General features: G+C 48.0%; 1 protein-coding gene across 1 annotated transcript in view; it reads left to right on the forward strand.

Moving 5' to 3' along the window:
- RUVBL1 (RuvB like AAA ATPase 1) overlaps positions 1-16,129 on the forward strand; it is a 396,640-nt gene that overhangs the window by 176,071 nt on the left and 204,440 nt on the right. The window lies entirely within an intron of this gene.

Here is a 16,129-nt window from a genome sequence, read left to right on the forward strand (position 1 = left end):
CTAGTGGTTGAGCTATTGTGCAGCCCGGTCCGGCTGGAAGCTGTGGTAGAGGGCAGCGGTATGCTATAGGCCGCTCCAGAGGCCCAGATGGATGGCTAGTGTTCAGGGGCCAGACCGTGTCATCCGGCAGTGTTCGTCGGGGCCGCTCCTCAGGGTTTCAGATGTAGTGGTTAGGGCTCGACCCGCGAGTCTCCTACGTTTTGCTGGGCGCTTCGTGTAGGAGGACACCGTGCATATGTAGGGTGGTGGAGGGTGGGGGCAGCTCGTGTGGGCCAGCGGTAACAGCCGGTATATAGCAGTTGGATTTGTTCCCCCCCGCTCACCTCGAAGATCCTACGACACCCAGGCTCACGGTTCCAAGTCACGGTGGGTTGCGCACGTATCAGGCTGGGCTCTGCATCCTGGGTGCTCCTCCTCTCGTTTGTGCACTCAGGCGGCTTGGGCATTGCAGCGCGGAAGCGGCCTTAGAGTTCGGGCCGCTACACCGAGCTGGGTGAGGGAGCCGCCATTTTGGCTCCGATCCGCTGGATCGTGTCGCACGGTCTATAAGGCGAAGCCGGTCGCTGAGAACCACGGGAGTTGGCCCGCAGGTGCAGGAGGGTATCAGCCCTCAGTGAGGCGGTTTGCGGGCTTCAGGGGCCCGTAAAAGTGTAGTTAATGGCAGCTTATGATGGTCGCATCAGGCGGAGCGCACAGAGCGAATGTCCTCTTCACATGGCGGTTAGCCACGCCCCCCACTTAGGAAGCAAACTTTGGTACTGTCTTGGGCGCGTACTAAAAAATCTATTAAATTAAATAAAACAATTGAATAAAATGTCTAATCTTGAGAAAAATGATAGTTGTCTGCCTCGCATTACTGACCGCTCACAAAAGGTCAAAGTGGTACAAGAAACACCTGTACCAAAACCAAAGGAGAACTACGCGCTTTCCTTGGGTTGGCCGACTGCTACATAGGGTCCATAACAAATTATTCCATTGTCGCCGCCACTTATTGACAAGCTCAAGTTACTCCCCTTCCTCCCACAGCTTTCCTCGTCTATCTCCCAGCGTCAGCTGCTCTTCAGAAAATGTTCCGCTGCCAGGGAGGCAGGGCGGTTCAGTTCTGCCCAACGCCTCTACACTCCCCGTGCCGGACTGACCTCTGGGCCAGTGTGTATATATAAAGGTGCTGTAACCCGTTACCTTAGTTCCTTTTTCTGCACATTCTGCTCAGTACTTGGCACACCACTATTTTAGCTATTTAATTGATTTGAGCATTTATCGTGATGCTGAATCAGACTAGGTCTTCAGGGTTCAAACCCTGCACAGATTGTGGGTGCCAAATGTCCATGTCGGTCTCGCACCGCATATGCCTTTACTGCCTTGATGAAGGCCACGATGTGCAAGACTGGGCATTGTGCCAGTAATGCCCCCAAAGATGCTCCGAGAACACGAAGCTGTTCTCCTTTCTCCACAAGGAGAGCAAGGTTAGGCGGACCCGCTTGAGGTTGCTGGCAACGGAGCGCAGTACCATGGAAAGGCCCCTAATCTGGAAGGACAAAAAGAAAAAGGAGCACTGCAAGAGGTCGTGGTCGCCCAGCGGTATTATCTGCATCACTCGCCTTTGTCCTCGAAGAAGAGGAGCCACCCCACTCCAAGGAAGCCCAGGAGAAAGAGGGTCCACAGGTACGTTTTCTCACCAAATACTCTTCACCAGAGGAATGGAAGGCTTTCCATTTGAATATGCTCTACATATTTTCTAAGGACAGGCAGCTGCAGCCAGATGGCTGCAGCACCGTCTGCTTCAGCCTCCGCGTCTACTGCTCTGGCTTCAGCCGAGCCAACGGAACCCACCACGCTTGGAGGTGCCTGCAGGGAGTCCGCAGTGCAACACTACTAGATCTCAATAAAGAGGGCGCACCGTCTGACTTCGGATGTCGGTCAAAGAGTTTCTCCAGCTCCCAAGCAGGGCATTTTTCATATTTGGAGCCCTTCTACCCAAAAGAAGTGAGTCTGACCCGATGAGTTTTACAGGGTGACTTGGTGAACCTGGCAGACGACTTGCAGAAAGCAAGTGGCCTGGACACCTTGCCAGGGGTCAACATGAGGCATGATGCTTGCTGCCACACATCGTAAACCACAGGCGGCTTTTCAGATCCTGATGGCGAAGGTAGACAACCCTGTGAGGCCTTAAGATTTTCAATATGACCCGTGCAACATTCTGTGCGAGGGTCACAAGAAGGAGATCTTGATGCCTTTCAATCAGGCAGTGGATGGGCCTGTGGTGGATCTGTGGGCCTAACCAGCATCAGTCCTCAGTGGACCATGACCTGGCCAAGAAGCACAGACCGGCGCCTTTGGATCCCTTGCTCCTCTCTGACCACGCTTCTCAAGGGTTTGGTGCTACAGGCTGCTAGGGCGAACCTGAAGTCCACGACTTTTCTATCGTCGTTCCTGGATAGCAAAGGGTTAGATGCGTGGGGTACGTTTTCCGGCTCCTTGAACCTAGGTCTTCAGTGCATGAACGCCTCTTGTGCATTCGCCAAATTCTCCTTTGGTCTCTGGTCAGTATTGACAGAGGCGGCGGAGCACATCTCAGAAGGCAAAATGCGGGACGGTTTGCTGGCCATTGTTACAGATGTTACGGAGGTTTCACATGAGCTATTGCAATCTGGTCTGGACACCGCAGACTGCGTTGCTAGGAGGATGGCTACCAGCATTGTCTTGAGGCGCTTTTCTTGCCTGAGGACATCAGGTTTGCCACTCACGTCCAAGAGAACCTCCTGGACATATCCCCTTTGATGGCATGAACTTGTTCGGCACCAACGCTGATGAGTCACTCAAAGTACCAGGCCTCTAAGGCGATAGACACGTTGTTGGGGCTGGCTGTGGAGAAACTTCATCCGGCGGGCAGAGGTTTTCGTCTTTTTGCCTCTTATGCCCAGAGGGGTAGAGGTCAGTCTTCCTTGAGCGGGCAAGGAAAATGTCGTCCCTACAAGGGGAGGGGTGTGACGGAAAAACCTCTGGGACACCAGTGGTCCTGGGATGAATATCGGTTTCCAAATCATCAATCAGCCCCACACCTCTAGTACATCCGAACAGATTGGAAACACATGCAAAATACCTCCTTGTCCAATTTTGGTAACGTGGATGGAACGGCAGGCTTATCTCCAACAGGTTGTGGATCGTTAGTTGCAACACAGCGAAAATACAATTGTTACCCAATCATAAAAAGGACTGTCCAAAAAAGGTTGTATAAAAATGTCTACTTAATTATCATCACAACACAGTTCTAGCAACACTATAAAATACAACCCAGCCTGTAAAGGAATGCAGAGGACTGACCGTTTCAAAGAAGGAAAAGAGATGCACTCTGGATACTGACCGGAGGATAGTTGGTATAGGAAATAATCGCAACAGTTCAAGGATAATTGGTTTCAGTACAAAGGGAGCAATGGATCGTAAAATGTCTCTATTGGTCTTCAGAGAAGGACCAGTGGGACAGAACCACAATGTACCTTGTGCTTGTAGGTGTTCTTGGTGCTCGACGGGGTGGAGTCGGTTTCAGGGAGCTTTACAGCTTCTGCAACAGAGTTGAAGACGGGAGACAGCTGCTGCTATCAGCGGACAAACAGTTCGGTGAGCGAAGCAGGACGGACAGCTGCCGGCTAGCCTACACCACGACTCGGGATTCGATGTCTCCGTGCTGATCGGTGGTTCTGAAGCACTGGTCGAGACGTCTCAGATGTCTTTTAGCGACTGCGGCGTAACAACTGTCAGCGTTGCAGTCTGTTACAGCTCTAGGGGCAAATCGGTACTGGTCCTGATTGACAATACTGTAGCCATGCATTACCTCAACAAGGGGGGGGGTGCCGTAGCCATGCATTACCTCGAGGGGGGGGGTTTTGGCTCCTTGCCGCTGTTCAGAGAAAGAATGCGATGGTGGTTCTGGGTTCTGGAGAACAGCAGGTATCTGTGGCTCACCTGGCTGGCAAAGAGAACACTTTAGCAGACACACTCAGCATGCAGTCCTCAACTTCCTACAAGAGAGCTCTGCCAAGAAGTTCCAGAGGAGGTTTTCTCCTTCTGGGGTACTCCCTAGGTAGACTTCTTCGGTTCCAGTGTTCTATTTCCTCGTCCAGGTGCTCCGAGGGACTCCCTGACGGTCGAATGGGACTTCGATCTGCTCTATGCGTTTCCGCCGATCCTGTTAATTCTGCCTGTTCTCAGGAGATTACGTCTGTTCGGGGCCACAATGATCTTGATCACTCCAGACTGGGCCCACAACGTGGTACCTGGGTGGTTGGACGTGGCCCCGAACCCTCTCTCCCCTGCCACCACCTGGCATCTTCGGCAGAAGACAGACCGCATCTCCCACTCAATGAGGAGTGTCCTGCACCCGAACCTCTGCAGCTTGAATCTTCATGTCTGGCTGCTGAACGGTAGAGCCATCCTCTGAAGCCGTATCCTGTGCCCAAGGACGACATGGGAACACTGCACCACTGGCAGCTGCTGACTGCAGTGGGCCCAACCACTGACCTGGGATCACTGGATCGAGAATAATTACCCTTATCAAAGATCTTCCTCCTAAACTGTTGACTCTTCGTTTTTTGTACTGGTCTTAAACATAACCCCTTTCCACCTCTGACAAATTAGCAGCATGACAGTCTGAGTTCACTTTCTGTGGCCCCACCTCTCCCCTGCCTCTGTGCCCACATCCAACCCCAGTAGGACTTCTTCCGGTGATACGACGTCCTTGTCCAGAAAGGCCTTGGTTTGGGCCTCCTGTACCTCTCCCCAGAAGCACTCCAGTTTCGGGCCTCTCCACCCATGTGTTCTTTCTATATTTCTCATTGCTGGACCTAGTCATCTTCAATGAACTCTTGAGGACTACAGGAGTTGCTCCTTGTGGCACTTTCACACAAAGGTGTGTGGGAAACTACTTTTCAGCGTGTCGGCCTGTGTTCTCAAATAACTTAGATAAAACACCAGCGCCAGAGATTGTTCAAAGTTTGAGAGACCGGTTTATTCTGCTTTTTAAGTGTGCCCAGCATGGTTTTCCAATGGCCCTCTCAGTTTGTATATCCGTCTTTAGGTGAGGCAACAATCCTTCTACAAAATGTGCACAAAAGGCTCTGTCCCCCTCTGAAATAGCCATGTACATTCCACTAAACAAGGTAAAAGCTACTTCCTTTAACGCAGAATATCTTTTAACTGATTCCCCTTCTTCCTGTCTGCAAGCAATCAATGTATCCCAATTCATTTGCTTGCGGGGAACCACTTGCTGGGTACATGTTGCCAGTAGTTCTGGTAGAACATCTTTCTTTGGACAATTCCCCAGTCTTCCCCTTTTCATTCGCTGCCTCTGTAAGTTCTTCCCACTTTCACAAGTTCTAAACTGTCGTGCATTCTGCATTGGCGCCATATATCTGCTGGCAGAATACATGAAAACTGATCGATATTTCCCAATGTGAGTGGACGTGTTTGAACTACCCGGTCTGTCTTGGTGTACTACTGAACTGGATTTTGTCTAATATCTGGATAATCTTTAGTAAAAGACAGTAATTCTATCCTATTTCAGGGAACATGTACCTGGTGCGTCGGATTATCAGTGTCAAACCCAGGCACTTCTCTCATTGGAAACGGTTGAAGGGGCACTTATGATCCACAATAAAAAATGTTGACACTATTGCAGGACATGCATGAATCAAGCGTATACTCTTGCATGGCTTAATCTATATCCTCATGGTCCTCTGGCAAGGGGTGCACTTCATTGTTCTCATTCACATTTTTTGTAACGGCTACATTTGTTTGCATAGCCTTTGTACTATTGCAAATATAAGCGTATCTCGTTGCTGTGGCACACACACTTTAGCGTGTTCTACTCGTACCACCCCATTTTTTATCCATGCTAACACTACCTTTTTCTGCTGTTTTCGTGTTGTGAGCTGTAGTCCTGTGGCTATGAGGTGGCGATAAGACCGCCTTAGCAGCGGGTATCCAATAGGGGAGGCCTTTTAACCATTAAACATTCTGATAATTCATCGGTCTCCTCCTCTAAGGTCATTTTTGATTTGGGTGTCGGGCCTGAGGGGCAAGCTTTGGCTAAATACACACCTTTTAATCCTCGTATCTTCGCGGTCTCTCTCATCCCAATGTTTTGTCATGCTTCTGATCATATGCGCGTGTTTTCTTTCCCAGATTGTGGCTTACATTTTTAACTGTGCTTCCCATTGTTTACACGTTTCCCATTGTGGGGGGTCTAATGGCCTTATCACCCTTAAATATCCTATTTTTTCTAGGTCAAAAGACATATGGACTGGGAATTGTAAATCGGGGTTGTTGGCAGTGTATTCATGCAATTTTATTTGCAAAAACACTACTCCCAAGCCTCTCCTAATCATTAATTCGCATCCTGATGTACCTTCCATGCGAAAAGGTATGTGTTTTTCTAATTCCGGTCCGCTCTTATACATTGCAATCCCATTTTTGTCCTACTTTGTAGTCACAAAGCTGCTTTGAAAATGTCCCACTTAAGTGCAGTGCGCCTACAATCAATGCAGTCTACATGCTTATTTCTCTATGGGCCATTAACAATATGTTCCCATAGAAAATACATTGTATTTTCATCGCATCAGATCGTACATCATTAAATCATCACATTCTGTGCATGAAACAGTCCCATCCTTTTTTCTGCTGTCTTCTGTGCCAGTGCTTCACCAGGAGTGTATATCGTCTCTCCAGAGATCAACGTGTCAAAGAGGTCAGCTCGTGAGTGAAGGTGTGGCTGCTGCAAAACTCTTGTCCAAATAACTGCAGTGCGTTCCACGCCCGAATCCCCACCTTTGCCTTCTCTCCGACCGTGGCATATTTGGTCCAGCTGGATCTGAACTGCAATGAGATTCCATCTGGGGTTGCCAATTTGTGGGAAACTACTTTTCAGCATGCCTGTCTGTGTTCACAAATAACTTAAAATAAATAAAATACCAGCACAGGAGATTGTTCAAAGTTTGAGAGGGACAGAATTATTCTGCTTTAAGCGTGCCCAGCATGGTTTTACAAACGACCATCTGAGTCTCCTACTCTCTCTGGCTCTCCATTGACAAGAGGCACATCTTTATACATTTACAACTCCTATTACAACAGGCCATTGACTTGGGACTAAAATTTAACTCCAGCCAGGGTTTCACCTTACTTCACGCAACTGCTCCTTGGCTAATATAACACTCTGGGCCTTGCTTCGAGAGCACGTGTGGACAGCTGAATCCTAATAAGGACATTCTGTGTTTTTGCAGGCTAAGTGCTTCTGTAGAAAGAACATTTTTGCAGCTATCCGCTTAGAGAACCTATGGTAAACAACTTACAAAGCCTTTAATTTTAATACTTATTGCTAACAGGTGTCTCTCTTCCGCCATGACTGCGCCTTTTCGCTCTACTGGTTTTCCTTGGTCTTCTCTTGAAATTGCCAGCCTAGAAAGAACCTTAATTAGTTATGTTTTACTGCTTTTTTCTTTCTAAGTAGGACTGTCGTTGGACTCGAAAGACCGCTTTTTACAAACTGTATAACTTACCTGATACACTGTGGTTGGTGATTGTCTTATTTTTTCGTTTTGCATTTTCATGCATAAAGATTATATTGTTATAAAATATATAGTGTGAGGATTTTCTCTTGCTTAGTATTAACAAAGATCCTGTGAACCACCCCACTACACCTTTTTGAGGGTTAGGCCTGAGCGTCTGTCATGTCTAGCACTTGGAGAGCCTGATTATCTTGTGGGTATCACTAGCAGTGCCAGAGGCGAGCATTATGCTTCTCTTTCTTTGTTAGAACACGTAAAGAAAGCTCAGCAGCAAGATATTTTTGTGCACCTGAGCGCAATAAATATGCATAATGAGGTGCACCAAAAAATATAACAAACACAAGAAAAAACATCAGACAAGTCCATAAGAGTGTCTGGGGAAATAAGTACTTCATTACCCAGGAGACCTCCCTAAAGTTCATCCAGAGCTCACCAACATGTGACATCAGTCCTCCAATAGATATGAAGATATCCTCAAACAGTCCTGAACATGATATAACTTACTCTTTCGAGGCTGCAAACTTGGCTGTCCATGAATCAGTAACTAGAATTGCAACTGTAGTCATCTTATAGAAGGAGACAGAGTCGAGTTACAGGTCAGGCGGGCTTGTCTGCAGGCGCTGCAAAAGAGATAAAAGACTAGAATTACTTCATGCGTATGACAACCCTAGTTCCCCTTGCAGGGAGGGAGAGAAAATCAGTGTTATTCTGAAAAGTATACATAAATTCCAAATTACCAATAATCCATAGCAATGCACATAATTACACTCAAGCGTGATATGTGCCGCTATTTTCTCTCACCGGGTGGGATAATGCTCGACTCTGTGTGTATAATAGAATTAAGACTTTCTAGTAAGTTATTATGGAAAATCTTTATTCTATGCCAAGACCAGAGGCTCACATTATGCTTGTTCAAAGCTTACTTAAAACAATTGATGCAGGCTGATCTACCGGCTTCAGGTAGAACTGTTTAAAGATTGACTCGCCTGCCTAATCAGCCATCCTCCTGATGTCTTCTAAACGGACACCGACTTGGAAGGCTTTGGAGGCCACGGCCCCTCTCACGGAGTGGGTGCCAAAGTCAAGAGTGTCTATCCTGGCCTGTGCTAGAGTCCAACGCAACCAGCGTGCTAAAGTAGGGGCACAAACTGCTCTGTGGGGTTTGCGAAGAGCTATCAGTAGCTGCCCGCTAGGAGAGGTTCTGAGGGGAGCTGTTACCTCTTAGTAGGTCTTCAAACATTTGACTAAGCAAAGCTTGGGTTGTTCCCTAAAAGCGGGGTAAGAAATCATTTTTGAATCGCATTTAGTTCTGTGTATGTGGAACACAATACCGTCAGGAGAAAAGGTCCTGCCTGCTACGTCTAGAGCAAAGTAGTAAGCTTGCCGGAGAGAGCCGTACGTGATAACTCCTCGTTAGTTGGCCATGAAAGAAATAGATTGAGTACCCTATTGATGCCCCAAAGCTTGTCATAACGAGACAGAGGCGGCACTGTAAGCCTAATACCCTTTAGCAATCTGCGAACAAGGTGATAGCCTGTTGAAATCGCTGAGCGCTAGGCGTTAACTGTGCTGTAGGTAAGGCCTCTTTCTTGTATGGGTGCTGAAACCGTGTGAAAACCCTGGCCCTGGCACCAGGTCCTCCAGGCGCTACAAGAGTTGGAGTATCTTTTGTGTAACGGGGGCCCAGCTCTCCTCGATGAGACTGATCGCCTTGGGCGACATGCCTGGAATTCTCCATCTCGCCCTGAAATCCTCCGAGCAGCCAGGGTCAGGGACCCGCTGAGGAGCAGGGGGTTATTTTGTCCTAGTGGACCAAATAGAAGATCTGGAAATTGGGGTAGAAGGATTGGAAAATGCGTAGAAAGTTCCAGAAGAACTGAATACCAGGTCTGAGAGGTCCAGACTGGGGCTAGGAGGACCAGCTCTGTTTGCTCCTAATGGTCCTTCGCCAGGGTCCTCGCTATCATGGTAAAGGGGGGAAACGCATAGTGAATTCCTTCTGTTCAAAGCTGCAGGAATGCGTCTGTTGCAGAGGCTATTGGATCCGGTCTCCAGCTGTAAAACACTGGAAGCTGAGTGTTGAGGCGGGAGGTAAAGAGATCCTTGGACATGGGGCCCCAGATTTGTTGGAGGCCGAGAATGATGTCTCTGTTGAGCCTCCAGTTGCTGGAGTCGGCGTAATGACGTGTTACGCTCACTTGGCTCCCACAGGGGCGTCGATCGGACCTGGACAGCTGCGGTCTCCTCCAACGTGAAGCGTAGTGCAGAGATGATTGACTGGACTGGCCTGCCTAATCTCGTCTGTTTGACCCATAGAAGTATTCTCCTGCAAGTGGAGAAAGGGATTTAGCCACCTGTGGCGAGATGGAGAATTCTGTGGATTCTAGTAATGGCACCCCACTGTTCTCCCCACTAATCACCTCCGATATTCCCTTTCAGTAATCTCACCTTATGTTTTTGAATGATGAGCTCTCCATCCTGCGTGGAATGCAGGGGCGCGTAGATACCATTTACTTCACTGGTTCGAAGGCGTTGGAAGAGTTCTGGATGAATATTGACTCTGAGGTTCCTGGCAAGAACCCGTAAGTATAAAGTCCAAAGAGTTCAATATGTCCGATGTTCACTCTTGTCCCATTCCCTTCTTGTGTTGCAGCTGGGTCCAAGAGAAGATTGTCTTGTTGCAGCTGATGGCGTTCAGGTAAGAGTCTGTATTACCCAACACTGTCCGGTAAAAGATGCGTGTATTTAACTTGTTGTTTTCTCTCTCCTTACAGGTGCGGCGTAAGAAGTTGCGGGATGTTAAAGAACAATGCCTCCGGTGGTAAATCAGGTAAGTCTATGGTGGTAAAAAGATTGTATTTGTTGACTCTCTCGGCTCGCCTTATATTTCTTTTGTCCCCTAGATGCTGGAGTTCGGCGAAGAAAATGATGGAGGCAGCGCTGAATCGAAAAATGCTGTGAGGACTGGTGAGTATGGCGCGGCGCTGCAGCTTGCGATGCGTGCAGAAATAATGTCCTTTCCAAGTTCGAAGACGTGATGGATCCGGAATCGGGTAAGGAATTAAAATAATGTCTGTGTTCTAACCTTTCCTTCTTCTTTCCTCTTTTTCTAGGTGCTCTGGATTTGAGGCGGGCGTGGCAGAAGACTGGATGCTGACTGCAGGCACGGTGAGCGTTACGCTGCTGGATGCAGAATAACACGAAGCATGTGCTGCTGTTCGGGCGTGGTTTAAATAGCCTTCAAAGTAGTCCCAGGTAAGAAGTTCCCCCAGAACCACACCTGAGTAAAAAAATAGTCCCTGAAGTAAAGTAGTCCCATTCAGGCCTCACGTTGGCTTAACTCCATTGCAGCATGGTCTGCATGAGGTAAGGAATGTACATGAGCCTGGCGCCTATGACGCCAGGACTGATTTCCTCCATGAGCCTGGCGCCAATGGCGCCAGGACTGTACCCAGACAGCCCCTAGCCGGGGCTGCTGGGCTTTTAGTAAGCATCTGGATGCCTGCTCCAGGGTCTGATGGGCTTGGTCCGGATGCCCGGAGGTAGGCATCATGACATGACGGGAGTTCCAGTCCGCCACCACGTTCCTGAGACCCGGAAGATATTCTGCCGTGACAGAGATCCGGTGTTCCAGACAGAAATGCAAAAGTCTTTGGCCATTTCTGCTAGCGGACGTGATTTGGTACCACTTAGATGATTGATGTATCTTACTGCGGAAACGTTATCCATTTTCATCAAGATACAGCAACTCGCTCTGTCTTTGGCAAAGGAAGGAACAGCGAACGAGCCCGCAAGGAGCTCCAGGCAGTTTATTTGCATCTCCAGTTCCTGGGAAGACCAAGTTCCTCCCGTGGCTACCGAGCCACATCTCGCTCCCCAACCGGAGCGACTGGCATCTGACTCGATGAGGATATCTGGGGTGGATCCGAAGATGGCTCTGCCGTTTCAGGCTTCCATGCGAGTGAGTGAGCCACCACTTGAGCTCTATTCTCGCCTGAGGCGAAAGTATCAGGCGCTGGGAGTAAGAGAGGCTTACCCTTCAGCCTCTGTAGCTCTCGGTAGTGAAGGGAACCGGGAAATATCGCCTGGATGAAGAGGATAGTGGACCTATTACTCTCGCTAGTTCTCGAAGAGAAATGATGTTCCTCTGCAGGAGTCTGCGAACCTCCCGTCTGGTGGAGTGCATCTTGGCCGCTGGGAGACAGAGTTGTGAATTCTGGGTATCCTCTACGAACCCCAGAAATTCTGGATTCCTGGATGTACAAATAATTGACTTCTCCCAGTTTATGAGAAAGCCGAGACTGTGCAGTAAGTCTATGGCCAGCCTGGTCTGCTGTTCTACTAGCTCTTGAGATTGAGCCATGAAAATAATGTCATCCAGATAAATTATTAGCCGGACGCCCTGTTCTTTTAGATGAGCTACTGCGGGCCTTAGAAGCTTGGTAAAAGCCCAAGGTGCTGAGGAGAGCCCAAAAGGAAGACTCGTTAACTCCCAGTCTCGGTGTCCCCATGAGAACCTCAGATATCTTACGTGTGCCTGATGAATGGGCACTGCGAGGTAAGTGTCCTTTAGGTCCAGGAGCATGAGCCAATTGTTCGGTCTCAAGATGTCCCTGAGCAGTGTGGATTCCTTCCATCTTGAAATGGCGGTAGACGATAAAATCGTTGAATGCTCTTAGATTTATCACTGGCCGCACCATCTGCTTTCTGCGCACCAGAAATATGGGGCTGAAGAAACCGCCCTGACTTGAGCAGGGGCAAATCGCTTGCTTTTGATATAAGCTGTGTATTTTGCTGTCTAATGCTATCCGATCTATTTCGGACAGCACTATAGGGGCGGGCGATAGGCTTCAAAGCGTTGCGCAAAAAACTCTAGGCGCAGACCGCAAGCTGTGTCCCTGACCCAAGCATACCCAGATAAGGTATCCCAAGCTCTCTCAAAGATGGCTAGCCTCCCCCCTATGGGGGCTTGCGGCGCTGGCGCTGCTATGAGTACACTGACCTGAATGTTGTTCTTGGGCCGGATATCTAGCGGCTCTTCTCCAGGCACGCCCTCTTCCACCCCCTCTTGAAGGAAAGAAGGTATTAGTGCGCTCTTGCTAGGGATTCTGCTGATCCTTGGAGTGTTGAGGTCTTCTATCAAAGGAATAACGGCTGGAGGAGCGACCTTGACCGGCCCTGGAGAAAATTTTAGAATCAGAGACTCTTGATGGAGGCCTGAGCTTTGTCCAATGCGGTGAAGGTACCGACAATTTTGACATCTGCTTCATGAAGGGATCTCCGAAAAGTAAGCCCTGGGCAGCAGCCACCTGACTGTGTCCGCTAATTTGCTCAACTTTGCGTCGATTTTAAACAGGATGCCTTTTCAACGTTCGGTTGATAAAGCACAGCTGGCATTTCCTAGTAGGCAGAGGGCCCTTTGGGCCCAACCCACGAGAATCACCGGGTCAATGGGGTTGGCTGTGTCGATGGCTGCTTCTGCCAGGTCCAAGATTTTTGCCAGGGGACCAGTGACGTCCAGGACCTTGTCCTGACAGGACTTCCAGGCGCGGTCGATGCCTTTCCTAGGGTCCTTCACATTTTTTCCAAAAAATGTCATCATTTTGGAGTCTAGCTCTGGAGTTGGAGCCACCTTGTCTGGAATTTCTGGACTGGGGCATTTGGCCTGGAGTCTGGCTATGACCTCTTTATCGAGGGGCTTGCGCTGTCTGGTCAAGATGTATTCAGTTGTCCCAGACGACGGCTCCCAGTCAGTGGATCTGGGATGTACAAGATCCTCAGGCGTGACCATCCTCATTGAAGGAGACTGTTTCCCGGTTGTCTTTGGGATGGGGGCTGCCACAATCCCCGAGCTTGAGGGTTTTGAACCCACGATTTGAATGTCCTCATCTAAGGAGGTGCGATAGTGGTCGTCGTACACACCTCTGTTTCGGTCGTCTTCCATGCCCTGTCTATCTCCCTCCGGGCTTGAGGGTCTAGTACCCCTGTTGTCCTCCTCGGGTTAAGAGGGGCCATCATAGGAAGGGGTTACCTTCCTGTTCATAAAGGCTCTTTTTAGCCTGGAGAAGGTGTCCGATACGGCCGCAGTGGCTGGTTCTGACTGGCTCGGGGGCAGGGGAAGGGGAAGGGGGGGGTTGAAGAGCTTCTGCTCTTACGAGCCGGAAAACATTCCCCCTTCTGAAAGGTGCTTTCTTTTCTGGGTCTTTTTTCTCCGTGGTGGGAAGGCCTCTGGCATGTGCTCCTTCATAGTGTCCAGACGCTGCTGTATAGGCAGGAGCATATCTGTTAGCCTTTTTAATGCTGGTCTCAACAGTAGATGCCAGCACCTTCTGAAGGCGTTTTGGCATTGCCACTTCATCAATATAGCAAGTATCTTCCTCACACTCAGACCAAGCTTGATCTGATTGAGGGGAGTACTGAGCTGGCATGATCTATGTCACTCCTGTCACTCCTTTTTTCTTTTCTTTCTTTCTGGGCTTACTGAACGCCTTCTCTCTAGCCCAGCAGTAAGAATAATCAAGCTGAGATGGTTCGCCCAGTCAAGCTTGTAAATGGTCTTTTGTTCTTACTGTAGTTGTCTTTTATAATAAATACTTTATTGTGATATAATCCAAATTGTTAGGATTTTACACAACTTAACATTAGACCTAGGCATAAACACCAAAACATGAAACATGTGTACTGTATCAAAATATAAAAGAAGAAACATACCATAGATAAAAGTAAGCAAGTGGGTAAGTAAGTAAATGGGTAAAGTTTCTACACATATATATAAGTAATAAAATATTTAACCGCTGGGTCATTCGGGGAAGCGGATCGAGTGTCAACATATTTACTGTCCAGATTCGACTAAAGGAAGGGATTTTACTTGAGACCATGTCCTAAAAAGAGGCCAGTTGAAGTCCCAAAGACTCAGAATTTAGACAACTAATCCATAAGTCTTCCTCCATTATGGTCTCATAATTATGGACCCAGTTAGAGAAGGAATACATGTATATGGGCCAAGTTTAGGGCAAAGTATTGACATGTGCCGGCTGGTTTCCAGCACTCCAGCGATCTGGCATATCCGGCAGTTTCTTGCTTCAATCTGTATCTTCATGCGACCCCCAGTGATGGAAAGTACCGGGAGCTGGTTGTTCCTAAGGCTCAGTATAAAGTGCCTCACGTCTGGCACTGGGCACAAGAGCAAATAAGGCTGGGGTTTCCGATATCTATGTATTACGTGAGCTACAGCCTCGTACCCACTAAGCTTGGCCAGATGGGTGGTGTTCATACTCCAGTCCCACCTGTTAAATTTTTCTTCAAATTATCGTTTCTGGTGGATGTAGGACAGATGTCTTATTCTCGTGTGACCAATCGATCTCCCTAGTTTTCCTTTTTTTTTTTTTTTTTAAATCTGTTGAATCTGGTAATCCGAATGACAAGATAGTTGTAGAAAGAGGCTCCTGCGCTCGCGTTCGCAAAACCGTTCTAATCCCTAGCAGAAATGTGTTTGCGAGTGCCGGAATTCTGAGGAAAGGACCGGGTAGAGCAGGAGCCTCCCCTGGTGGAACATGCACGCCGCCACGGGCAGTGGAAGGGTGTGTCTGCTTCCCTGAGCCGGGGGTGGGGGGGGGGAAGTCTGCTGGGAGAACGCGCAAGAGTCCGCTTCAGCGGACCTTTCATCAGCTGTTTGGAACGCTGAAAATAAACAGATTAAAGACACAAACAAGGATTTCGTATCACAGCGGTCTCCGACGCCAGCAGGAAACAGCTGGCGTCGGAGGAAAACCAGGAAAATAAGTCACGGAGCCGCAAGCTGAAAGTTAACTAGTAAGAAACACGCCCTAAAAACACTTGCAGTACGGCAGCAATATAATCGTAATATTAAATCCAATGATGTAGTAATGATATAAAGCAATGATATAAAATAATGCAAACGCTTCATAAACAGTGCTGAACATGAAATGTACTTCTCTCTTGCTGTGAGCAGCAAAGAAAGAGGAAGTTACATCATGTTCAGGACTGTTTGAGGATATTTTCATATCTATTGGAGGACTGATGTCACATGTTGGCGACTTCTGGATGAACTATAGGGAGGTCTCCTGGGTAATGGAGTTCTTGTTTCCCCAGAGACTCTTATGTGTTTTTGTTATATTTTTGTTATATTTTTTGGTGCACCTCATTAGGCATATTATTTATTGTGTTCAGGTGCACACAAATATCTTGCTGTTGAATTTTCTTTACGTGTTCTAATAAAGAAAGAGAAGCATAATGTGAGCCTCCGGTCTTGACATAGAATCTCTGTAACAACCAATAGACTAATTCCCAAGAAATACCTTCGAAATTTCTTGATGGAATTGTTAGTGTCTGTATAAACATGACTTGAGGCCCTGTTGGCGACTGATGGAAATGAAGGTCAGTCTATTCAGATGATTCATTAAAGAAGTGTTACTTTTGTCTGAAACGTTGGAAATTTCTAGAACAGGAAATCTAATTCTGCTTTATCGATTAATAACTTAATGATCCACCCCTCCAAGCTGCCCCTATAATATTGTTTTAAAGAACACGTGTTAACTTTTAATAAGATG

This window comes from Ambystoma mexicanum, chromosome 2p, assembly GCF_040938575.1.
Source record: "Ambystoma mexicanum isolate Mex_15411 chromosome 2p, UKY_AmexF1_1, whole genome shotgun sequence".
Lineage (NCBI taxonomy): Eukaryota > Metazoa > Chordata > Amphibia > Caudata > Ambystomatidae > Ambystoma > Ambystoma mexicanum.